This window comes from Papio anubis, chromosome 1 (genome assembly GCF_008728515.1).
Source record: "Papio anubis isolate 15944 chromosome 1, Panubis1.0, whole genome shotgun sequence".
NCBI lineage: Eukaryota > Metazoa > Chordata > Mammalia > Primates > Cercopithecidae > Papio > Papio anubis.
The window spans coordinates 158,425,948-158,452,942 of NC_044976.1; the positions used below are offsets into that span (position 1 = coordinate 158,425,948).

Here is a 26,995-nt window from a genome sequence, read left to right on the forward strand (position 1 = left end):
GTGTAAGTGTCTATGAAAAGGGTGATTCTGGGAAGTGGCGAAGCAAAAAGGGGATGCTGACAGGGCAGATGGGAGGGGCCTCCGCTAGCCCTGTCTACTTCACAGTTTGAGTTCGCTTTCTCCACCCTGTGTGGCCACAGGCTGCCTCCCAGAACAGCCTGACTATCCTGGGGAGTATCATCCTGCAAACAGTTGTCTCTTGGGGTGAGGATGCATTGCCCCCTCAGGCTGGGAGTCCCAGGCAGAGGCCATGCTAACCCCCTTCCCCTGTGCATGTGCCTCACCTGGCCCGGCAGGTATCAGAGCCCAGGCTGGCTGATCCCACCTGAGCAATCACCTGCGTCTGGGTAAGACAGTGATCTCACCAGGCTTTTGGTTTGGTTTGGTTTTGTCTTCTTGTCCAAGAACCTAAGTTTGGTTTGGTTTTGTCTTCTTGTCCAAGAACCCAAGGCCTATTTTACAATCCCCTGACTCCTTTCCTCTGAACAGAGAAACAAGCAGGGCTTCCTCCGTCCGGACCTCACACTGACTTGGCTAGCAGGAGCACCGGAGAGACGGCTCTGTTGCAGGGGTCATCGGCCAAGGAGGTGGTCTACCTGGTGGGTCCTTCCCGCTGCAGGGCACACAGAGTGGCTTCCGTAGGGCTGAGCACGAGGCAGTGGCTCCTGACCCTCCTGCAGCATCGGCACCGCCCCTGCCGGCCGCTGCCGGGAGCCCAAGACCTGGCGGACAGGAGAAGCCCCACCCCTGGCTCAGCACAAAACCCACAGCACCTTCCCCGGTGCACAGACGCGGTCACACGCACGCCCGTCCACACACACCCAGAGGAAGTCAGACGGGTGAGCAATGGTGACTGGCTTTGAATAAACACAATCGGCGATTTCAGACCTCTGGGGACCAGGTACCTTTTCTGGGCCTCGAGGCTCAAGCACCAAGCGGAGGCCTGGCGCCCTCTGCCGGTAAGCTTGGGCGCGCACACCCGGTCTGTGGTTAATAAGCTGGGGGAGCCAGCTTATTAACTCCTCTGTGCTGGGTCCTGTGGGATGGCAGAAATTCTCTCGCTCCCTCCTCTTCCGTCTAGGGGGTCAGAGTGATTTACTTCAAGTCATTCTCCCAAAGGTAAGATCGTCTCCCTATCATGTGGAAGGAAAGATGAGGCTCAGAGAGTTTAAGCAAATGTCCCAGGATCACACAGCAGGTTGGGGGCCGCCCTGGAATTGGTCTACTTCACTGGAGAACCAGAACTGACGTCACTGGGCCCACCCAGACCCCCGCAGGAGTCCGCGCCTGGGTCTCCCCCTCACCCTGTTCTCCCCGGTCAAAGGCCAACGCTGGACCGTTTCTATATCCTGGGCCTGCTCAGGGAGGGTTCTGGGCTAAAGGATCGCGATGCTGGGCAAATGCTCTGTCAGCCACTTAGTGGGGAAGCGTAACTGGGGGACCACTGCAGGAACTGAGGTCCAGAAGGGGCCTGCAACAGCCCTCCCCTCGGGGAGCTCTCACTCCTGGGGGAGACAGGCCAGATGAGACTACCAAGAAGTCACACCCCTGCCTTCCCCCAGGGAGCAGTGCTGGATGTAGGTGGAGGTCAAGTGGCTTGAGGGTGAAGGTTGGAGGGCTCCTGAAGCCAGGCCAGGGTGGGTTCTCCGGCAGGGAGTGGGCGCCCAAGCCCAGGATCACTGTCTTCTTGGTGGGAGTCTCCTATGCCATCCTTCCCCTGTACTCAGCCCCTCCAGGATCATAGGCGCCACCCATTTGTCTTGCTAGTAGGGGCCCTCTTTATCCTTGAGAACGTACAGGTTGAGACAGTGTTCGTGTCTTGCTTTTTTTGGGCTGGGCCACCTTGGTCCCATTCTCCTGGATGCTCCTGGGATTCAGGAAGTGAGGTCTTTGAAATGAACACTCAGGCTGCAATTAACCCTAAGGATTTACTGCAGCTTACGAAGAAGCTTTTTCTTTTCAGAGCTGTTGGCCAGGGTCCAGGGCTGTCCCCACTCCCATCTGGTCCTGGCAGTCTGCCCTTGAGGCTGGGGCAATATGAGGAGTGTGCAGGCAAGTCCAAGGCTATGACTCACATCATGTCTCCAGGCTCCAGGCGTCTTCCTAGGTTTCCTGCCTGGTAACAACTGTAATCAGCATCTCACAGGCCCCAAAGCTCAGCTGAGTCTCCTCACCTGGGAAAAGGCTTCCTTCATGGGCCCACTCCTCCCTGAGATCTTTTAACAATAGGTTCCATCAACGGGCAGTGAGTAGACACTTCAAACAGGGAAATCCTTCACTACTGTACCATGATGATTACAGGACAAGGACTTGGAGCCAAATAGACGGGATCTGATCCTAGTTCAGCCAGTTACTATCTGTGTCACCTTGGGCAAGCTGCTTAACCTCTCTGAACCTCAGTTTCCAAATCTGTCAGTCAGGATAATAGTTCCTATGGCCTGGGGTTGTGCAGGAATGGAATGGGATAATGCATGGACTCCAAGGGGTAAATAGTTTGTGTGATAGTGGCATTATTTCTTCTTTAAATGTCACTGAGAGTTACTCTACTACCCTGAGGTCTGGTTCAGAAGTTCTGGTAAGAAGTTTCAGTGTGATCCTGTGAGTTTGCATAGACAAAGCACTCAGACACGGGCTGCAGGAGCTGTGGCCACATTTGAGAGCATGCGAGCTACTGCCACACATTCCAGAATATCTGGAGGCAGGAACAGGGAAGGGGAGGTTGTGTATAGTATATTCCAGGCTCTGTGCTAGATCCTTTGCATCGGAGACTTCAGTTAATACAACTTGTTTGTGGTAAGATAGCATTATCTCCAAGCCTAGAGAGGCCATGAGACTTGCCCAAGGCCACAATCTAGTCTGGTAGGAGCTGCTAGTCTCCAATAACTTGCTACTGTTTTATCGGGGTAAGAAAAGTTGTGGCAGGAAACATGGCTGCCCAGAATGAAGACTGCATTTCCCAGTCTCCTGTGTGGGTAGGCGTGGTCACATGACTGAGTTCTGGCCAAAGAGAAGTAAGTGGACACGTCATGCAGCAGTGTCTGGGAACCTTTCTTAAGACACAGGTTTTGCATCTGCTGTCTGCTCCTTCTTCTTTGTCCCTCCCTGTATTTTGCTGCTTGGTAGGCAGGTGCTACCTTGAACCATGAGGGCAAGGGCCACTCAATAACAACACAATAGCTGCTGTTGTGAATTTTCTGTTGCTCTTATTTCTACCTCATCTTAACTGAGATGCCCTGTGATAGAGTGGGGGATTCGCACCTGAGTCAGTGAGCTCTTTCCCAACACAATGCGAGGTTTCTGGGTCCCCTGTGTGCTCCTGCTATACCTCATCAGCTCTTAGGTGTGACGCATCCCTTGGAACTCTGATGAGGTGGTGTTGGAGGAGGGGAGCCACTCTAATGCAGCTTTTCGAACTCATCCATTCCAAAGATTGCTCAGGGCCTTTGCTAGATCCAGAGGCAGCTTGAGTGCAAAAGCCCAGGGTCCTGAGAGGGTGGAAGAGGTGACACTTCTAAGATCCAGGAAACCCCAGCCTCTGCCACAAGACTGGCTGCATAGCTACCCCGTGGCAGGTGAAAGCAGCACTCAGGTAGTCCTGGGACTCTTTCTAAACTTCTCTGGCCTGGCCCTCAATGTCCTCTGACAGACTCTAGCTTGCTGGGACACCTCTAAGGAGACTGCCAAGGGAAACTGTCGAAGCAGGAGCAGGTGAGAAGTGCCCCAGGTGTCCTCTTTCCATGGGGGAATTTGGAGAAGCATTCTGAGCCCAGCAAAGTGTCAGGCAGGCAAGGCAAGGCCCCACCTGATAGGAGGTGTGTCCTCGTACCTAGTCTCAGCTTCATGGTTGCCAGCTTCACGGCTGTGTTGGATTCAGTCTGAGTTAAAAGGGCTATAAGATCCTTGGTAAATGACCAGAGTGTGAATGTCACAGGGAAGAGGCTGGACTGGGACCCAAGACAGCTGGCTATGTATCTGGGAAGATGCTATTTACAAACAGAGAAGATATTTACCGACTGGACAATCCTGGGGAATTCTCCCACCCTCCCACTCTCGTTCATAAAGTGAGGATCATGATCACTACCTCTCAAGGTTACTGCAACATTGAATGAGGTAATGAATATGAAACCACTCAGAATCTATAAAGCACCTACAAACCTGGAAGATTATAATTCTGCATTTGTACAGTAGAAATAACAGTACCATGGTTGCTATTAGTGCCCAGCAAAACCCCCTTTACTGGTCTGGTACAACCCTCCATCCGTGCCCGCTGGCTGCTGTGAGGTTTGGCTGGTAACAGTTCACAGTTATTCCCTCTGCAGAGACTTCCCCGGGAATGGAGGCTGCCTTGCTTGGGGCTTGCAGCTGATGCTTGTCTGACACAGGGGCAGGAAAGTCCAGTACCTGACCTCAAGACCAGATGAACTCTGGTGTAGCACATGCTCCAGGGCTCCCCGTGAAATCAGGCCTCGGCTCAGCCACAGCTGACACCACAGCCTGGCTCCCTCCTTCCCCACCCCACCCTCCTTCCTTTTCTTTCTTCTGAGGGTTCTTCCCCAATAGAAGAATATGTGCACTGAAATCTGTCCCAGGCTGTGCTTTTAATGAATCTGGCCCAACTGTCTGCTTTACGAAGTTGCTATGAGGCTTAAATAATATAATATAGATAAAGAGATTAGCCCAGTGCCTGGCATATATAGTGCATATCCAATTAATGTCAGAGATTGCCATCATCCATGAGACTGGAGCATCAGGAACGTCTTAGTGTAATAGTGAGGTGTGGAAATCTGGTGAGTGAGTCAGCGGATTGAATTTTACATGCTTAGGGACTGGGGCGGGCAGAGAGAAGGGCAGTTGAGTTTCCTTGGGTATCACTGGTTCTCTCTGGTGTGGGCAGTAAGGGGCCTGTACACAGCTAGGGAAAAGTTCCAGTCATTACATATTTCTACCAGCAGAGGACGCCACTTCCATACAAATAAGTGTTGTCCTCTGCTATCTGATGCAGCTTTCATCAAAGCAGTCTAGGTTGGCAGGAAAGATCAGGTACATGACAGAGCAGAAAGTGCCTTCAGATTTGCACAGATAATAGGAAAGGGCAGAACAGGGAGAAACAGTGAGTTAAGCTGTTCAGGAAGCTTCCTGGGAGGTGAGATCTTGAGCAGGGCACTCAAGCACCAGAAGGAGTATTGAGTGGAGATGGCATTCCCAGGGAAGCCACTGCCCTAGGCAAGGTGACCAGGGCCTGAGCCAGGGCTGTGGCAGTGAGACAGCCAAGAGAGGGTATGAAGGACACCAAAGACAGGGACAGGACTGATTTCAGCTGAGAGGTCTAGGAGGAGATCATGGGCCCATCGACATGGGGTAGAAGTCAGGAAGAAGCACGTTTTTATAGGACAGAGCACACTTCTACAACTGGTCTGACTGCCCTGATATTGTAACATGTCCTCCGCAAGCGGGATTCCTGTTTTGTGTGGATTCTAGAAAGCAGCAAAATATTCAGAGGTGTTAATAGCATCAAGATTTCATTGGTTCTTTCCATTCTTTTTATTTTTATTTTTTGAGACGGGGTCTCAGTCTCTGCCCCAGGCTGGAGTGCAGTGGCACCATTACGGCTCACAACAGCCTCAACACCACAGGGTTCAGGCGATCCTCCTGCCTCAGCCTCCTGAGTAGCTGAGACCATAGGTACGCACCACCATGCCTGGCTAATTTAAAATATATATATATTTTTTATATTATATATAAAATATATATTTTACATATATAATATATATTTTATATTATATATAATATATATTTTACATATATAATATATATTTTATATTATATATAATATATATTTTACATATATATTATATATATTTTATATTATATATATTATATATTTTACAGATATATTTTATATATATATATATATTTGTAGAGACAGAGTCTCCTTATGTTGTCCAGACTGATCTTGAACTCCTGGGCTCAAGCGATCCTCCTGTCTCAGCCTCCCAAAGTGCTGGGATTACAGGCGTGAGCCACCACGCCTGGCCAGCTTTTTCCGTTTTGAGTAGGGACGGCAAGACGCACCCCACAGCTTGCCCTTGCTTCGGAACTCAGGGTTGTGAATCAGTCAGGATAGAAATTAATGGTGTAGTGGGAATAAACAGGAATGTCAGATGATCTCCCAGGGATGGGGGAGAATCCAAAAAGAAGGAACGAACTTGAAAAAGGCTAGCTCTCCGAGACTGGGGTTCAGTCCTTACTGGAGAAAGTGAAGTTCTCTGGGTTGTCCCTGGAGAGAACCGGGCCACAGATTGTGGGGAAGAGAACCCCAGGCCACGGCTGGAGGGCTGGAAGCCTCCTGCTGGGGTGCCCACAAAATTCCCCCAGAAGTTGCTCTTAGGGGATGCGCTAAACTCCTGAACCCGGGAGGCGGAGCTTGCAGGCGGAGCTTGCACCTAGGACTCACGCAGAACTTGCTGGGAAGCTGACCCCGGGGGAGTGCGCATGCGGGACTTCGCAGGAAACTGGCTGGGTCACGTCTGCCCCATCAGAAATCCGCGGACGGTGCGGCTGAACTCACCACTGGGCAACTACGTGGGACACCCACAGAACTAGCCGTGAAGATGCCTGCGGAAGTGCCCTGAAACTGAGCTGAGAACCCCCGGGGGTTCAGAGTCTCAAAAGCAAGTAGGAAGGAAAGCTTAAAGAAACCGCAAGAGGTCTCTTCTTCTCTCTGTCCTCTAGCGCCCTCTACTGACACAGTTTAACATTGTGCCCGCAGGCAAGGGAGAAACGTTCCAGGCATCTGTGAAGGGTGGATTGGAGCCAGACAGTAATAAATTGATAACTGGTACAGGATGACAGGATGTTAGCCAACTCCATTGGGGGTGGGAGAGCTCTTCCATAAACCCTTTTTGAAAAATAGTATTTGAGGACATAGTCCTGCCAGCTAAGAAACGAATCAAAATAAATACTTCAACAGAAAAAATATAAAAGGCAAAAAATCAATAAAACCAAATGAAACTACATAAACGAAATAATTATAATTAATATAATATGAAACAACACTAATCATTATCAAAATTACATATAATAAATATTTCATGATTATAAATTGGGGTTATTGTATCACAATTTACTTTGACAAAAACCGGGAGGTATCAAAGAAAGAGTATACTATTTATAAAAATGAGAGGTGGCAAAATAGTATGCATATATCTTAGAACATATTGGTCGATATGGTCTTATTCTTGATGTTAAGAAATTTAGGCGGGGTACAGTGGCTCATACCTGTAATCCCAGCACTTTGGGAGGCCGAGGCGGTGGATTGCCTAAGCTCAGGAGTTCGAGACGAGCCTACCCCACACGGTGAAACCCCGTCTCTACTAAAATACAAAAAAATAGCTTGGGGTGAGAGCGTGTGCCTGTAATCCCAGCTACTCAGGAGGCTGAGACAGGAGAATCACTTGAACCCTCGGAGGCTAAGGCTGTGAGCTGAGGGAGCCTGGCTTACAGAGTGAGACTCCATCTCAAAAAAAGCAAATTTAAGCTGGCGATTTTTAAAAATAAAGGTATCAGCCAGGTGCAGTGGCTTAGCCCTGTAATCCCAGCATTTTGGAAGGCCAAGTGGGAGGATTGCTTGAGCCCAGGAGTTTAAGACCAGCCTGGGCAACATATTGAGAACCACCCTCTACCCCTGTCATCTCTACAAAAAAGATAACTTGCCGGGCAAGGTGGTGTGTGCCAAGCTGGTAGTCCCAGATCCTCGGAGGTTTGAGCCCAGGAAGTCAAGGCTGCAGTGAGCCAAAATTGAGTCACTGCACTCCAGCCTGGGCAACAGGGAAAGAACCTGTTTCAAAAATAAAAAGATAGAAATAAATAAAAGGTATCCATCCACTAGTAGATTAAAAGCTGAATGGAAAATTCCCAAGAACCTAAAGAGAAAGAGTAAGGAAAAAAGGGATTAATATAGCAAAAGACAAGAAAATAATAAAAAGGAATAAAATATATATAATGTGTAACATAAAATTACAGTAGATAAATTGTGCTAGTAATGATAATGTGAATGTTTTTATAACACAGGCTTAAAGCAAAATGTTTTTGAATGGTTACAAAATAGTGATATAGGCAAAGATATACAAAGTAAATGAAATTTACACAAAAAACAGAATGTAAAATTTAAGGCAAAAAAGCAATGGCTGGGAAATAGAGGCCATAAAATATTCACCATGTGTTTATAACCATTATAAACCTTAAGACATTAAATAATGCTACCTCAAAAGATATAATGTGAAATATATCAAAAATTCAGAAGTTGCCTAAACCACAAATGATATAGGAGACGAGAAATTTTTAAATACTGCTCTCAGCTGTTGAAGATTGAGTTTTTGAAAGAATAAGATACAGAGATGGTAGCTTCTGGTAGTAGCAAATTAGCTAATTTGGACCAACCCTCCTGCTAACAACAGTGAGGTGAGTTGAACGCTTGCTTGAAAGCATAGGAGCCCTGACAAAATAGTGTAGAATCATGGGCAGGCCGGGCGTAGTGGCTCATGCCTGTAATCCCAGCACTGTGGGAGGCTGAGGCGGGTGGATCACGAGGTTAGGAGATCGAGACCATCCTGGCTAACACGGTGAAACGCCGTCTCTACTAAAATTACAGAAAAGTAGCCGGGCGTGGTGGCGGGTGCCTGTAGTCCCAGCTACTTGGGAGGCTGAGGCAGGAGAATGGGGTGAACCCGGGAGGCAGAGCTTGCAGTTAGCCAAGATCCCACCACTGCACTCCAGCCTGGGCCACAGAGCGAGACTCCATCTCAAAAAAATAAAAATAAAAATAAAAGTAGAATCATGGGCCAAGATCTGGAAGAAAACAAGTGTCCTGACAGGTGAGTCTGCGTTTGTACCACTTTTGCCCTAACGATATTTGCCAATCAAGAAAAGGCAGCTGAGAGGCTGAACATTACTCATGACAGCCTCATGGGGTTAGGGGATAAAAGTTGGTGTCACCTGCGTGGTGGCTCATGCCTGTAATCCCAGCACTTTAGGAGGCTGAGGCGGGTGGATCACTAGGTCAGGAGTTGGAGACCAGCCTGACCAACATGGTGAAACCCCGTCTCTACTAAAAATACAAAAATTAGACGGGTGTGGTGGCACATGCCTGTAATCCCAGCTACTCATGAGGCTGAGGCAGGAGAACAGCTGGAACCTGGGAGGCGGAGATTGCAGTGAGCCAAGATCACACCACTGCACTCCAGCCTGGGTGACAGAGCAAGACTCTGTCTCAAAAAAAAAAAAAAAAAAATTGGAGTCTAGAACCCATCAAGGTGGGGACCCTGATAACACCCCACACCCCACCCTGACATATACTTTGGGTTGGAATCCAAAACAGCTGCATCCCACGAACAGGTCATCTATTCCCTGCATGCTGCAGTCCAGCTTCCAGTCATCTGGGCGACCCAGAAAAACCTCAGTTTTTAAAACTGGATTAACGTTACTCCAGACTGCCAACTGCCAGCACTCCTAGGCTTGCTAGGCTTGGAAGAAGCAAATAAAAATAATTTCTGGAAGAAAATGACATCATCCCAGGCCTCAATTATTCCTACAGTTTTGCAAGCACAATGTCCCGAACATAATAAAAAAACAACCGGGGGCGTTCTGCTCCCACTTAAAAAATCCTGCGAGAACATGGCTCCCATTATAACATCACATGACAGCTGAAACACCTACAGCAGCATAGATTTTAGAAGCCATCAGAGAGCAGAAGTGAGGCTGCAAACAGAACAAAGCAAAACAAAAATAAGTTAATTAAAATTCCAGAAAGTAATAAGCCATTCCCAAGAGAGAAGAGTCCCACAGCCACTTTCAGAGGAGGGAAAGGAGGCCACCCTTGATCAGGGTGAAAAGAAACCAGTGTGGGCTACCATAATGGGCCAGGGTCTCAACGAGCCCCAGCCACGAAGAGAGTCTGCACCTGCTCACCAGGCTGCACGACGGACCTTCCCAGGGTGTGAAGGCTGAGGGCAGAGGATCAAGAGACTCTGTCCTCAGGAGGACACACACAAGGCCTGCTGAGGACAGGGTCGTTAACCGAGAGAAACCCTCTGAAAAACAGGGCCCTCTCGGAGGCTGCCTGAGATGGGAAAGGACAGGACAGGAGAGCTGAGAAAGACCTTTCTGGGGAAAGGCACGCAGAGTCTGCTCAAGCTGGGAACAGGAAAGGAGAACTGAGCAAGCTGCTCACAGACACTGGTCTTTCAGTGAATATACTGTCTTGGTGCTCCACCACCAGGGCCAGGAATCAGGGAGGAGAGAGATCTCCCAAAAGCACAGAAGGTCAGGGGTTGGATTGCATAGCAAAAAAAATCTTCCCGAAGATCCAAAAGCTAGCAGCCAATCTTTAGAGTCAGGTGGCATATTCCCACAGTTCAAAAAGCTAGCAGCTGGACTGTACAGCATAAAGAAATTTCTGAGGCCAGGCACGGTGGCTCGTGTCTGTAATCCCAGCACTTTGGGAGGCCAAATCGGTTGGATCACAAGGTCAGGAGTTTGAGACCAGCCTGACCAACATAGTGAAACCCCGTCTCTATTAAAAATACAAAATTAGCCAGGCATGGTAGTGCATGCCTGTAATCCCAGCTACTCAGGAGGCTAAGGCAGGAGAATTGCTTGAACTTGGGAGGTGGAGGTTGCAGTGAGCTAAGATCATGCCACTGTACTTCCGCCTGGACGACAGAGTGAGACTCCATCTAAAAAAAAGAAAAGAAAAGAATCTCCCTGCTCCCTGCTGAAGGAAAGGTTCTCATCCTGCCCTCAAATCATTTGAAACCATTGGTAAGCAGAATCAAACTAAAGCTGCAACAAGACAAGTCCGAGCTCAATATCAAATTGACTCAGTCCACCACTCTAAAAGCCTAACAGAGGAAGGGATGTGTGTTTTTCTACGTATATATCGTATTTACTTCAGTCTCTACTGTTCTTTTACACACAATGTCTGGCATTTAATAAAAAAAATTATAAGCCAATCAAAGAAGAAAGAAAATTAACCTGTCATTGGGAGAGAAAATAGTCAATAGAAACAAATCCCAAAGATGGCAAAGATGTTGGAATTATGAGATGGCAACATTGAAATAACTATTATAAGCATGTTAAAGGGTCTAGTAGAAAATGCAGGCAATATGCACAAACATATGGGGAATTTCAACGGAGGCATAAAAACTGTGAAAAAGAGCACAGCCCTGGTGGCTCACACCTATAATCCCAATGCTTTGGGAGGCCAATGTGGGAGGATTATTGAGGCCAGGAGTTCGAAACCAGCCTGGGCAACATAGTGAGACCCCCCCCCCATTTCTATAAAAAATAAAAAAAAATTAGTGGGGCATGGGAGCATGCACCTGTAGACTTAAATACTTGGGAGGCTGAGGCAGGAGGATGGCTTGAACCCAGGAGTTTGAGGCTGTAGCAAGCTATGATCATCACTGCACTCCAGCCTTGGTGACAGAGTAAGACCCCATCTCTAAAAAATTAAAAGTTGAGAAGTTTTTTAAATAAAAATTTAAAATACAGCATAAAGAAGAATGCTAGAAATTATAAATATTGTATCAGAGATAAATCATTTGATGGGCTTATCAGCAGACTGAAAACATGTGAATTTGAAGGTAGGTCCATGGAAGTCCAAACTAAATTACAAAGATGAAAAAACTTTTACCTTTGTTATCTTTGTTAAGAAATGGAAAAGTGCACTCAAGGTCTGGGATATTATTAAGTGATCTAACAAATGTATCACATTACATACTACATACATACATCGCATAACAAAAGAGAGGAGAGACAGAATGAGCGGAAGAAATATCTGAAGAGGTAATAGCTGAAAATTTTTCTAAATTGATGAAACCCATCAACCTATAGATCTAAGAAGTTCAGCAAATCCCAAGCAAAATAAATACAAAGAAAACTATCATAGGCTCAGGGCCAGGCACATGGCTCCTGCTTGTAATCCCAGCACTTTAGGAGGCCGAGGTGGGTGAATCACTTGAGGCCAGGAGTTCGAGACTGGCCTGGCCAACATGGTAAAACCCTGTCACTCCTAAAAATACAAAAATTAGCTGGGCACACCACAGTTCAAGAATCATTTGAACCCGGGAGGTAGAGGTTGCAGTGAGCCAAGATCATGCCACTACACTCCAGCTTGGGCAACAGAGCAAGACTGTGTCTCACAAAAAAGAAAAAGGAAAAGAAAAGAAAACTACCATAAGCATAGGCTCATAATAGTTATACTGTTGAAAATAAAATATAAAGAACAAAACTTAAAGCAGTCAGAGAAAAAAGACACATTTCGTAAAGGGGAAACACTTTAAGAAAAATGACTGAGTTCTCTTTAGAAGCAATGGAAGCCAGGAGACAAATGGAATGACATCTTAAAATTCTGAAAGAAAACAGAAACTCTCGACCTAGGATTCGACATTCAGTGACAATATCCTTCAAAATGAAAATGACATAAAGATATTTCATACATACAAACATTGGAATATTTATATCAAACAAATCTACGCTATAAGATTTGCTAAGAAAAATTCTTCAAACTGAAGGAATATAATGCCCGATACAAGTATGAATCTTTAAAAAGAAATAAAGGATAAATATATTGGTAAATATAAAGGACTACCTTATCTCTAGCATATCTGTCTATTTATTTATTTTTTTAAAGAAGAGATCTCTCCATGTTGCCCAGGCTGGCATGCAGTGGCTATTCACAGGCACAATACTAATGCCCTGTGGGCTCAGATACTCCTGGCCTCAAGTGATCTTCCCACCTCAGCCTCCTAAGTAGCTGAGTTTACAGGTACCTGCCACCATCTAAAATATCTCTTTATGAGACAATCAACCATTTAAAGTAAAAATAGTAACACTAGATTTTGTGATTTACATCCAGAAGTAAAATATATGACAAGACCATAAAGGGTGGGAGGGGTTGAATGTAAACACAGTGTCACAAGGTTCTTATGCCATTCACAAAGTAGAGGAACATTTTTTGATGATGGACTATTGTAACTTAATATGCATATCATAATCTCTCAAGCAACTACTAAAAGATGAAGAGACACTAAAAAAGTTAATAGATGAGATAAAATGGAATACGAAGAAATAGCCACATCAATCGAAAGTGGAAAGAAGAAAGAACAAAAGAAGAGATGCAACAAATAGAAGACAAACATAGAGGCTGGGTGCAGTGGCTCACGCTTGTAATAACAGCACCTGAGGAGGCCGAAGTGTGTGGATCATTTGAGGCCAGGAGTTTGAGAACAGCCTGGCCAACATAGTGAAACCCTGTCCCTACTAAAAATACAAAAATTAGCCAGGCCATGGTTGTGGGCACCTGCAATTCCAGCTACTCAAGAGACTGAGGTGGGAGAATCGCTTGAACCTGGGAGGTGGAGGTTGCAGTGAGTTGAGATGGTGCCCCTGCACTCCCGCCTGGGTGACAGAGCAAGACTCCATCAAAAAAAAAAAAAGAAAGAAAAGAAAAAAAAAAGAAAGAAAGAAAGAAAGAAAGAAAGAAAGAAAGAGAGAGAGAAAGAAAGAAAATAAACATAGATATAAACATATTAGTAAATACATTAAATGTAAATGAACTAATGCTCCAAATAAAAAGCAGTGATTGTAAGACTGGATGACAAATCAAGATCTAACTATATGCTGCTGATAGAAACACACATTAAGCATAAAGACACAGACAGGTTAAAAGAGTGGAAATAGAAATACCATGCACATCCTAAATGTGTTAAAAGGCAGTGTAGCTACATTAACACCAGATAAAATAGACTTTAAGCCAAAGAGTTTCATCAGAGACAGAGGCATATGTCTTAGTGTACTTAGGCTGCAACAACTAAAATAGTATAGACTCGGTGGCTTCAATAACAATCATTGTCACAGTTTTGAAGGCTGGGAAGTCCAGGATGGTTCAGTGTCTTGTGAGGGCCTGCTTCCTGGCTCATAGACAGCTATCTTCTCCTAGTATCCTCACATGGCAAAAAGGGAGTGGGTGTGTGTTCTGGGGTCTTCTTTATAAGGGCACTAATTCCATTCATGAAGGCTCCACCCTCATGACCTAATTACATCCTGCAGACCCCACCTCCTGATACCATCATAATGGGGGTTAGGGTTTCAATATATGAATTTGGGGTGGACAGATTTAGTCCATAACAGTATGTTCTGTAATAATAAAAAGGCCAAAGTTTTTGAGAACTTTTAACAATCTTAAATGTATGTACACCTCATAATGAAGCTTCAAAATACCTGAATAAAAAAATAGATAAAGCAAAAAGATATATAGAAACTGCTACAATCATAAGTGGAGAAATTTTCAGGATCTGGCTGTCTGTAGTTAACAAAACAAGTTAACAGAAAATCAGTATGACACAGAAGACTTAAGCAATACTATAAGCCCACTGACCTAGTTTTCATTTATAGAACAATTACAGAATACCATTTTTTCCTCAAGTACACATGGAGCATTAATCAAAATAGACTATGTACTGGTTCATAAAATAAGAATAAGTTTCAAATGACTGAAATCATACAGAGTATGTTCTCATGCAGTGACATAATTAAATAGAAACCAATAGCAATGTAGCTAAAAAATTTCTAGGTATTTGGAAATTAAACAACACAGTACTAAATAATACATAGGTCCAAAACCAATGACAGGAGACATTTTAAAATATATCAAACTGAATAATAAAAAGCAAAATAAAATACAAGCATATCTTGAAGATAGTGCAGATTTGGTTCCAGATCACCACAATGTAGCAAATATCACAGTAAAGTAAGACACACAAATTTTCTGGTTTCCCAGTGCATATAAAAGTTGTGTTTACACTATACTATAGTCTATTGAGTGTGCCATAGCAGTATGTCTAAAACATCAATGTATATACCTTAACTTAATTTAGAATACTTTATCGCTAAAAATGCTAATGATTGTCTGAGTCTTCAGCAAGTTGTAATCTTTTTGCTGATGAGTTTTGCACTGATGTTGATGGCTGCTGACTGATCAGGGTGGTGGTTTTAAGTATATATGGAATGTTATGATAGGATATAGAGTAGCATTGGTCAGATATGGAAATGGTGGGGAGACAAAAATATACACGTGAAATAAAACTCAGCATTTAAAAAAAAAAAAAAAAAACCTGAATGGATGAAGTATCCTTAAAACCAAGCAAAGGGTGGAGTTCCATCTTTAAAAACTGAATAGGCATTTTAGACAACACATTCTTGGCAATGGAATCTGGACAACAGTTATCAAACACAGGAGGAAGTGTTCTCACTTTACATTATAAAAAGGATAGTCAGATATCAACTGTTACAGAAATGAAATAAGATGAAAATTTTCTAACACATTGTTTAAACTATTTTCTTAAAGAGACTTCCTCCACTGCCAGAGATCTTAAATAACGTCCTGGTCAGTCATCCAGAAGCAATTCTTCACATAATGGATGAACTTGGCTTCCACTTTGGGAAGAGAACCACCTTTTCCTATACTTGCTTGCATTTTGCTTTTTTTTATTATTATTATTATACTTTAAGTTCTAGGGTACATGTGCACAATGTGCAGGTTTGTTACATAGGTACACATGTGCCATGTTGGTTTGCTGCACCCATTAACTTGTCATTTACATTAGGTATTTCTCTTAATGCTATCCCTCCCCCAGCCCCCCACCCCACAACAGGCCCCCATGTGTGATGTTCCCCCACCCTTTATCCAAGTGTTCTCACTGCTCAATTCCCACCTATGAGTGAGAACATACAGTGTTTGGTTTTCTGTCCTTGTGATTGTTTGCTCAGAATAATGGTTTCCAGCTTCCTCCATGTCCCTGCAAAGGACATGAACTCATCCTTTTTATGGCTGCATAGTATTCCACAGTGTATATGTGCCACATTTTCTTAATCCAGTCTATCATTGATGGACATTTGGTTAGTTCCAAGTCTTTGCTATTGTGAATAGTGCCACAATAAACATACGTGTGCATGTGTCTTTATAATAGCATGATTTCTAATCTTTTGGGTATATACCCAGTAATGGGATCACTGGGTCAAATGGTATTTCTAGTTCTAGATCCTTGAGGAATCACCACACTGTCTCCCACAATGGTTGAACTAGTTTACACTCCCACTAACAGTGTAAAAGCTTTCCTATTTCTCCACAACCTCTCCAGCATCTGTTGTTTCCTGACTTTTTAATGATTACCATTCTAACTGGTGTGAGATGGTATCTCATTGTGGTTTTGATATACATTTCTCTGATGACCAGTGATGATGAGCATTGTTTCATGTGTCTATTGGCTGCATAAATGTCTTCTTTTGAAGAAGGCAGGAATTCAGCAAGCTAGACGAGAGGGTGATTTAGAGGCTTGTCAGTTCCCTGTTAGGGTACACCCCCAAGATCAACAGGGAACTATTAGAGCTACATTTGAGCCTTTTCCTTTTAAATTACTCAAAGAATTTAAACAAGCTATTCATACTAAAAAAGAATGTGGAAAAAATCAGAGAGTCAGGCTGCCAGATAGGGGAGAAAAGAAAACTGCTGAGTCTGAAATATGTCCAATATGTAAAAAAGGAAAACATTGGGCTAACCAGTGTCACTCTAAGTTTGATAAAGAAGGGATCCCAATTTCGGGAAATGCCATGAGGGGCCTGTGTCAGGCCCCATTCCAAACTGGGGCATTTCCGGCTCAGGCGATTCCTTCACCCCTGTACAATATCTGTCGCCCACCACAGCCAGTAGTGCTGCAGTAAATTTATGCTGCACAAAAGCTATGAACCTTCTGCCTGGGGAACTCCCGCAAAAGGTCCCAACATGCCGAGTCTAGCTTGGTCAGGGAGACCCTAACCCAGTGGTGCTAGAGGAATTAAAGACACACACACAGAAATATAGAGGTGTGAAGTGGGAAATCAGGGGTCTCACAGCCTTCAGAGCTGAAAGCCCCAAACAGAGATCTACCCATGTATTTATTAACAGCAAGCCAGTCATTAGCATTGTTTCTCTAGATATTAAATCAACTAGAAGTATCCCTTATAGGAAATGAAGGGATGGGCCAAATTAAAGGAATAGGTTGGGCTAGTTAACTGCAGCAGGAGCATGTCCTTAAGGCACAGATCGCTCATGCTATTGTTTGTGGCTTAAGAATGCCTTTAAGTGGTTTTCCACCCTGGGCGGTGCAGGTGTTCCTTGCCCTCATTCTGGTAAACCCACAACCCTTCAGCGGGCGTTACGGCCATCATGAACATGTCACAATGCTGCAGAGATTTTGTTTATGGCCAGTTTTGGGGTCAGTTTATGAGCAGATTTTAGGGGGCCTGTTCCCAACACCAACAGGAATCTCTGGACCCTTGCCAGCAGGGATGATAGTATTACTTCCAGGAAGGTCTAGTTTAAACGTAAAAGGGGTACAGATACATACAGGAGTCATTGATTCAGATTACAGTGGGGAAATTGACATTGTTATGTCTATTTCTGTTCCCTGGAAAGCAGAGCCAGGAAAGCGCACAGCACAACTACTGATTGTGTCATATGTGGGAAAGGGGAAAAGTGAAATTAAATGAACAGGAAGATTTGGAAGCACAAATAAACAAGGTAAAGCAGCTTATTGGGTGAATCAAATTACTGATAAACATCCTACCTGTGAAATAACTATTCAGGGAAAGAAATTTAAAGGTTTGGTAGATACAGGAGTGGACATTTCAGTCATTTCTCTACTACACTGGCTGTCCACATGGCCAATTCAACCCACTCAATTTAACATAGTTGGAGTTGGTAAAGCCCCTGAAGTATATCAAAGGAGTTATATTTTGCATTGTGAAGGGTCCGATAGACAACCTGGGACTATTCAACCAATTATAACATCTGTAACTATAAATTTATGGGGGAGAGATTTATTACAACAATGGGGAGCACAAGTTCTAATTCCAGAACAATTATATAGCCCTCAAAGTCAACATATGATGCATGAAATGGGGTATGTCCCTGGTATGGGACTAGGAAAAATTTGCAAGGTTTAAAGGAACTGCTTCAAGGGGAGAGACAAAGTTCACGCCAAGGTTTAGGATATCATTTTTAATGGCGGCCATTGTTAAGTCTCCAGAATCTATACCTTTAAAATGGTTAACAGATAAGCCAATTTGGATAGAACAACGGCCGCTAAGTAAAGAGAAACTGAAGGCTTTAGAGGAATTAGTTACAGAACAATTAGAAAATGGGCATGTAGCTCCAACATTTTCCCCTTGGAATCCTCCAGTTTTCATAATTAAGAAAAAGTCAGGTAAATGGAGAATGTTAACTGACTTAAGAATCATCAATTCAGTTATACAACCTGTGGGAGCATTACAGCCAGGATTGCCTTCTCCTGCTATAATTCCAAAAAATTGGCCTTTACTAGTCATAGATGTAAAAGACTGTTTCTTTACTATCCCTTTAGCTGATCAAGACTGAGAATGGTTTGCACTTACAATTCCTGCAGTAAACAACCTGCAGCCTGCTAAGCATTTTCATTGTTTCACAGATGGGTCTAGTAATGGTAAAGCTTCTTATTCTGGATCAAAAGATAAAGTTTTCCAGACGCCCTCTACTTCAGTTGAAAAGCGGAGCTTGTAGCTGTAATTGAAGTATTGACTGCTTTTAATATGCCTATTAATGTGATTTCTGATTCTTCATACGTGGTTCATTCCACACAGTTAATTAAAAATGCTCAGTTGTCATTTCATACAGATGAATAACTGGTAACAAAAACAAAAAAAGGGGAGAAGCAGGGATTATGGGACAGCAGATACACAATGGAATCTAGCATTATTAACTTTAAAATTTTCAAGCCTGCCCAAAGACCAGATGTTATCAGCAGCTGAACAGTATCTACAGAAACCAACTGCAAAGACAGAAGCAGAACAACTGATTTGGTGGAAAGATCCAATGACAAAAAGTTAGGAAATAGGTAAAATAATAACTTGGGGTAGAGGTTATGCTTGTGTTTTTCCAGGACTGAATCAACAGGTGATTTGGATACCATCAAGACACCTGAAACCTTATCATGAGCCAAATGCTGAGGAAGAGATTCCAGGAGGATTCCGAGGACCCCTCAGTTGCAGCCATGTCGAGATTGATGCTGATGAGGACCCCAACTGTCACAAGCAACACTTGTTGAACACAGCCACCCACCTGGGGACAGATCAAGATGCTGTCACTGATGGCGGAAGAAAACCTAGGGAAAGCAGGACAACCAGTCACAATGAGTAATTTAATGGTAGCTATGATAGCGATGATCACCACTGCAGTGAGTATTCCTTCAACAAGGGCTGACACAGAGAAGAATTATACTTATTGGGCATATTTATCAATCTTGGCTGGCAACAATCCCGGGCTGTAATCACCCTATGACACAGTTACACATGCTTTCCGATCTCAGTATTTACCATAATAAATCTGCTCCTATAATTGAGGTATACTGCCCTCAAAAACCTGTTTGTAAACAGGATTGGACCCAGTTAGAAAAAATGAACATACTTCTTTAGGAAGATTGCATTGCAGAACAGGCAGAGGTGCTGCTCAACGATTCCTATGGAATCATTATTGATTGGACCCCAAGGGGATGTTTAGCTTGAATTGCACCTCTTAGTCTGCCTGCCATGGCCACACTAGGTTCAGCTGGTCTGAACAAAATGGTCAGATGGTAGAAATAATAAGTACGGCAAAAGTTCCTATTATCTGGAACCATGGCAGTATAGTGGCACCTCAGCCTCAAATGATATGACCCTTCATAGGAGCTAAACGTAAGGATTTGTGGAAACTGTTAATAACTCTTAATAAGACCAAATATGGGAAAGAATAAAAAAGCATCTAGAAGGACACTCTACAAGCTTGTTTTTGGATATTGCAAAATTAAAGAACAAATATTTAAAACATCCCAGGAACACCTGACATTAATGCCAGGAACTGGAGTGCTTGAGGAAGCTGCAGACAGATTAGCAGCTAGTAATCCATTAAAATGGATAGAAACACTTGGAAGCTCTGTGGTTTCAATAATAATTGTGCTTTTAATCTGTGTTGTTTGTCTTTGTATAGTCTGCAGATGCGGATCCTGACTCCTGCAAGAAGTAGCTCACCGTGACAAAGTTGCCTTTTCTTTTATCGCTTTGCAAATCAAAGAAGGGGGACATGTTGGGAACAGACCCCCTCAAAATCTGGCCATAAACTGGCCCCAAAACTGGCCATAAACAAAATCTCTGCAGCTCTCTGACATGTTCATGATGGTTATGACACCCAAGCTGGAAGGTTGTGGGTTTACCAGAATGAGGGCAAGGAACACTTGACCCATCCAGGGCAGAAAATCGCTTAAAGGCATTCTTAAACCACAAACAATAGCGTGAGCAATCTGTGCCTTAAGGACATGCTGCTGCTGCAGATAACTAGCCAAACCCATCCCTTTATTTTGGCCTATCCCTTTGTTTCCTGTAAGGAATACTTTTAGTTAATCTATAATCTATACAAACAATGCTTATCATGGGTTTACTGTTAATAAATACATGGGTAAATCTCTGTTGGAGGCTCTCAGCTCTGAAGGCTGTGGGACCCCTGATTTCCCACTCCACACCTCTATATTTCTGTGTGTGTGTGTTTAATTCCTCTAGTGCCACTGGGTTAGGGTCTCCCCAGCCTAGCTGGTCTTGGCAGTCTTTAATCAATCTTGAATTAATTTTTGTATAAGGAGCAAGGAAGGGATCCAGTTTCAGCTTTGTACCTATGGCTAGCCAGTTTTCTCAGCACCATTTATTAAATGGGGGAATCCTTTCCCATTGCTTGTTTTTGTCAGGTTTGTCAAAGATGGTTGTAGCTGTGTGGTGTTATTTCTGAGGGCTCCGTTCCGTTCCATTGGTCTATCTCTCTGTTTTGGTACCAATACCATGCTGTTTTTGTTACTGTAGCCTTGTAGCATAGTTTGAAGTCAGGTAGTGTGATGCCTCCAGCTTTGTTCTTTTTGCTTAGAATTGTCTTGGCAATGTGGGTACTTTTTGGTTCCGTATGAACTTTAAAGTAGGTTTTTCCAATTCTGTGAAGAAAGTCATTGGTAGCTTGATGGGGATGTCATTGAATCTATAAATTACCTTGGGCAGTATGGCCATTTTCACTATATTGATTCTTCCTATCCATGACCATGGAATGTTCTTCCATTTGTTTGTGTCCTCTTTTATTTCGTTGAGCAGTGGTTTGTGTTTCTCCTTGAAGAGGTCCTTCACATCCCTTGTAAGTTGGATTCCTAGGTATTTTATTCTCTTTGAAGCAATTGTGAATGGGAGTTCACTCATGACTTGGCTTGCTGTCTCTTATTGGTGTATAGGAATGCTTGTGATTTTTGCATATTGATTTTGTATCCTGAGATATTGCTGAAGTTGCTTATCAGCTTAAGGAGATTTTGGGCTGAGATAATGGGGTTTTCTAAATATGCAATCATGTCATCTGCAAACAGGGACAATTTGACTTCCTCTTTTCCTAAATGAATACCCTTTATTTCTTTCTCTTGCCTGATTGCCCTGGCCAGAACGTCCAACACCATCTTCAACAGGAGTGGTGAGAGAGGGCATCCCTGTCTTGTGCCAGTTTTCAAAGGCAGTGCTTCCGGTTTTTGCCCATTCAGTATGATATTGGCTGTGGGTTTGTCATAAATAGCTCTTATTATTTTGAGATATGTTACATCAATACCTAGTTTATTGAGAATTTTTAGCATGAAGAGCTGTTGAATTTTGTCAAAGGCCTTTTCTGCGTCTATTGAGATAATCATGTGGTTTTTGTCCTTGGTTCTCTTTATGTGGTGGATTATGTTTACGGATTTGAGTATGTCGAACCAGCCTTGCATCCCAGGGATGAAGCTGACTTGATCATGGTGGATAAGCTTTTTGATGTGCTGCTGGATTCGGTTTGCCAGTGTTTTATTGAGGATTTTTGCACCAATGTTGATCAGGGATATTGGTCTAAAGCTCTCTTTTTTTTGTTGTGTCTCTGCCAGGCTTTGGTATCAGGATGACGCTGGACTCATAAAATGAATTAGGGAGGATTCCCTCTTTTTCTATTGATTGGAATAGTTTCAGAAGAAATGGTATCAGCTCCTCTGGTAGAATTCGGCTGTGAATCCGTCCAGTCCTAGACTTTTTTTGGTTGGTAGGCTATTAATTACTGCCTCAATTTCAGAGCCTGTTATTGGTCTATTCAGAGATTCAACTTCTTCCTGGTTTAGTCTTGGGAGGGTGTATGTGTCCAGGAATTTATCCACTTCTTCTAGATTTTCCAGTTTATTTGCATAAAGGTGTTTATAGTATTCTCTGATGGTAGTTTGTATTTCTGTGGGATCAGTGGTGGTATCCCCTTTATCATTTTTTATTGTATCTATTTGATTCTTCTCTCTTTTCTTCTTTATTAGTCTTGCTAGCAGTCTATCAATTTTGTTGATCTTTTCAGTAAATCAGCTCCTGGATTCATTGATTTTTTGAAGGATTTTTTGTGTCTCTATCTCCTTCATTTCTGCTCTGATCTTAGTTATTTCTTGCCTTCTGCTAGCTTTTGAATTTGTTTGCTCTTGTTTCTCTAGTTCTTTTAATTGTGATGTTAGGGTATTGATTTTAGATTTTTCCTGCTTTCTCTTGTTGGCATTTAGTGCTATAAATTTCCCTCTACACACTGCTTTAAATGTGTCCCAGAGATTATGGTACGTTGTGTCTTTGTTCTCATTGGTTTCAAAGAATATCTTGATTTCTGCCTTCATTTTGTTATTTACCCAGTAGTCATTCAGGAGCAGGTTGTTCATTTCCCATTTAGTTGTGCAGTTTTGAGTGAGTTTCTTAATCCTAAGTTCTAATTTGATTGCACTGTGGTTTGAGAGACAGTTTCTTGTGATTTCTATTCTTTTACATTTGCTGAGAAGTGCTTTACTTCCAACTATGTGGTCAATTTTGGAATAAGTGCAATGTGGTGTTGAGAAGAATGTATATTCTCTTGATTTGGGGTGGAGAGTTCTGTAGATGTCTATTAGGTATGCTTGGTGCAGAGCTGAGTTCAAGTCCTGCATATCCTTGTTAACCTTCTGTCTCATTGATCTGTCTAATGTTGACAGTGGGGTGTTAACGTCTCCCATTATTATTGTGTGGGAGTCTAAGTCTCTTTGTAGGTCTCTAAGAACTTGCTTTATGAATCTCTGTGCTCCTGTATTGAGTGCATATGTATTTAGGATAGTTAGCTCTTCTTGTTGAATTGATCCCTTTACCATTACATAACAGCCTTCTTTGTCTCTTTTGACCTTTGTTGGTTTAAAGTCTGTTTTACCAGAGACTAGGATTGCAACCCCTGCTTTTTTTTTTTTTTTTTGCTTTCCATTTGCTTGGTAGATCTTCCTCCATCCCTTTATTTTGAGCCTATGTGTGTCTCTGCTCATGAGATGGGTCTCCTGAATACTGCACACTAACAGGTCTTGACTCTTTATCCAGTTTGCCAGTCTGTGTCTTTTAATGGGAGCATTTAGCCCATTTACATTTAAGGTTAATACTCTTATGTGTGAATTTGATCCTGTCATTATGACGTTAGCTGGTTATTTTGCCTGTTAGTTGATGCAGTTTCTTGCTAACAAGGATGGTCTTTACAATTTGGCATGTTTTTGCAGTCGCTGGTCCTGGTTGTTCCTTTCTATCTTTAGTGCTTCTTTCAGGAGCTCTTGTAAGGCAGGCCTGGTGGTGACAAAATCTCTCAGCATTTGCTTTTCCGTAAAGGATTTTATTTCTCCTTCATTTATGAAACTTAGTTTGGCTGGATATGAAATTCTGGGTTGAAAATTCTTTTCTTTATGAATGTTGAATATTGGCCCCCACTCTCTTCTGGCTTGTAGAGTTTCTGCCAAGAGATCTACTGTTAGTCTGATGGGCTTCCATTTGTGGGTAACCCAACCTTTCTCTCTGGCTGTGCTTAACACTTTTTCCTTCATTTCAACCTTGGTGAATCTGACAATTTTGTGTCTTGGGGTTGCTCTTCTCGAGGAGTATCTTTGTGGTATTCTTTGTATTTCCTGAATTTGAATGTTGGCTTGCCTTGCTAGGTTGGGGAAGTTCTCCTGGATAATACCCTGAAGAGTGTTTTCCAACTTGGTTCCATTCTCCCCATCACTTTCAGAAACACCAATCAAACATAGATTTGGTCTTTTCACATAGTCCCACGTTTCTTGGAGGTTTTGTTCATTTCTTTTTACTCTTTTTTCTCTAAAATTCTCCTCTCACTTAATTTCATTAATTTGATCTTCAATCACTGATACCCTTTCTTCCACTTGATCAAACCGGCTATTGAAGCTTTTGCATGCATCATGTAGTTCTCGTGCCATGGTTTTCAGCTCCATCAGGTCTTTTAAGGTCTTCTCTACACTGTTTATTCTAGTTAGCCATTTGTCTAATCTTTTTTCAATGTTTTTAGCTTCCTTCCAATGGCTCTGAATATCCTCCTTTAGCTCAGAGAAGTTTGTTATTGCCGACCTTCTGAAACCTACTTCTGTCAGCTCATCAAAGTCATTCTCCACCCAGCCTTTTTCTGTTGCTGGTGAGGAGCTGTGATCCTTTGGAGAAGAGGTGCTCTGGTTTGTAGAATTTTCAGCTTTTCTGCTCTGGTTTCTCCCCATCTTTGTGGTTTTATCTACCTTTGGTCTTTGATGCTGGTGACCTACAGATGGGGTTTTGATGTGGAAGTCTTTTCTGTTGATGTTGATGCTATTCCTTTCTGTTTGTTAGTTTTCCTTCTAAGAGTCAGGTCCCTCAGCTGCAGGTCTGTTGGAGTTTGCTGGGGGTCCATTCCAGACTCTGTTTGCCTGGGTATCACCAGTGGAGGCTGTGGAACAGCATATTGCAGAACAGCAATTATTGCTGCCTGATCCTTCCCCTGGAAGCGTCATCCCAGAGGGGCACCTGCCTGTATGAGGTGTCAGTTGGCCCCTACAGGGAGGTGTCTCCCAGTTAGGCTACATAGGGGTCAGGGACCCACTTCAGGAGGCAGTCTGTCCATTCTCAGAGCTCAAACACCATGCTGGGAGAACCACTGCTCTCTTCAGAGCTGTCAGATAGGGACATTTAAGTCTGCAGAAGTTTCTGCTGCCTTTTGTTCAGCTATGCCCTGCCCCCAGGGATGGGCTCTACAGAGGCAGCAGGCCTTGCAGAGCTGTGGTGGGCTCTGCCCAGTACCAGCTTCCCTGGCCACTTTGTCTACCTACCCAAGCCTCAGCAATGGTGGATGCCCCTCCCCCTGCCAGGCTGCTGACTCACAGGCCAATCTCAGAATGCTGTGCTAGCAGTAAGCAAGGCTCCATGGGTGTGGGACTCACTGAGCCAGGCATGGGATATAATCTCCTGGTGTGCCATTTGCTAAGACCATTGGAAAAGCACAGTATTTGGGCGGGAGTGTCCCGATTTTCCAGGTACAGTCTGTCACGGCTTCCCTCAGCTAGGAAAGGGAAATCCCCTGACCCCTTGCACTTCCTGAGTGAGGCAATGCCTCGCCCTGCTTTCGTTCACCCTCCGTGGGCTGCACCCACTGTCCAACCAGTCCCAATGAGATGAACCAGGTACCTCAGTTGAAAACACAGAAATCACCATCTTCTGCGTTGATCCCGCTGGGAGCTGCAGACCAGAGCTATTCCTATTCAGCCATCTTGGAATGGGGACCCACATTTTTGCTTTAATGTCTTCTACAGAACTAGGCCCTTTTTGTGTTTTAGGAGTTTTTTTTCTGTTTTTTGAAGGATTCTTTTCCTTTTGATCTTGGTGTTGATGATGGTTTTGAGTCCTTTCCATTCTGATTTAACTTCTGTGCAGTTTTGGTTGGAGTATCTCATATAGATTTCTTCACTGGCACTTTTTCTTCAGTTTCCTTATCATCAAAATAATCATCATCATCTTCATCATCATCATCATTTGCATCAGCAGCAAGTTTTACTTTTTTCTGTGGAAACTTGCTACCACCTCCAGGGGCAGACTGCTTTCCAGCTATGCTTAAGAGTTTCACATCCTCCTCCTCTTCATCTTCTGACTCCGCATCTTACTCCTAAGTGTTGTCCACTAATATGCACTGGCCCTGAATCACACTTCAGCCATAAGACCACTGTTGGTGTGATTTCAAAGCCCCCAAAGGAAACTATTGGCTGTGTAGACATTTTCAAAGTGACAGTGTCACTTTAACTGGACTGCCTTCATAATTCATTGCCTCTGCTTCAAAAATGTGCAATTCATCCTTTGCACCAGCCCCTAAACTGACCTTTATTAAAGATAGCTGGTGCTCATTTTCATCATTATCCACCTTAAAGTGATAATCGTGGTTGACCCTCACTTCACAACCAAAAAGATAGCTCTGGAGCCATAGGGGACTCATGTCCACATTCAGGTTTTAAAATGAGTTTGCAGTAGTTCAGTTAGATCTTCAGGATCCACTTCTAATTCCAGTTATCTTGCTATTTCCACATATGAAGTCACTTCCTCCAATGAAGTCTTAAGTTCCTCACAGTCATTCATGAGGTTGAAAACAACGTTTTCCAAACTCCTGTTAATGTTGATATTCTAAGCTCTCATGAATCACAAATGTTCTTAATGGCATCAAGAATGGTGAATCCTTTCCAGAAGATTTGCATTTACTTTGCCCAGGTTCATCAGAAGAATCATTATCTATGGCAGCTGTAGCCTAACAAAATTTATTTCTTAAAAATAAGACTTGAAAATTGAAATTATTTCTTGATCCATGAGCTGCAGAATGGATGTTGTGCTAGTGGGCATGAAAAGAACATTCATCTCCTTCTACATCTCCATCGGAACTCTTGGGTGACCAGGCTTATTGTCAATGAGCAATAATATTTTGAAATGCATCTTTTTTTCTGAGTAGCATGTATCAAGAGTGGGCTTAAAATATTCAGTAAACTGTGCTGTAAAGAGATGTCCTGTCGTTCAGGCTTTGTTG

General features: G+C 43.4%; 1 pseudogene; it reads right to left on the minus strand.

The window, feature by feature from the left end:
- Nucleotides 1-15,400: 15,400 nt before the first annotated feature.
- On the minus strand, nucleotides 15,401-26,431 carry LOC116275282 (annotated as a pseudogene).
- Between the last annotated feature and the right edge of the window lie 564 nt (nucleotides 26,432-26,995).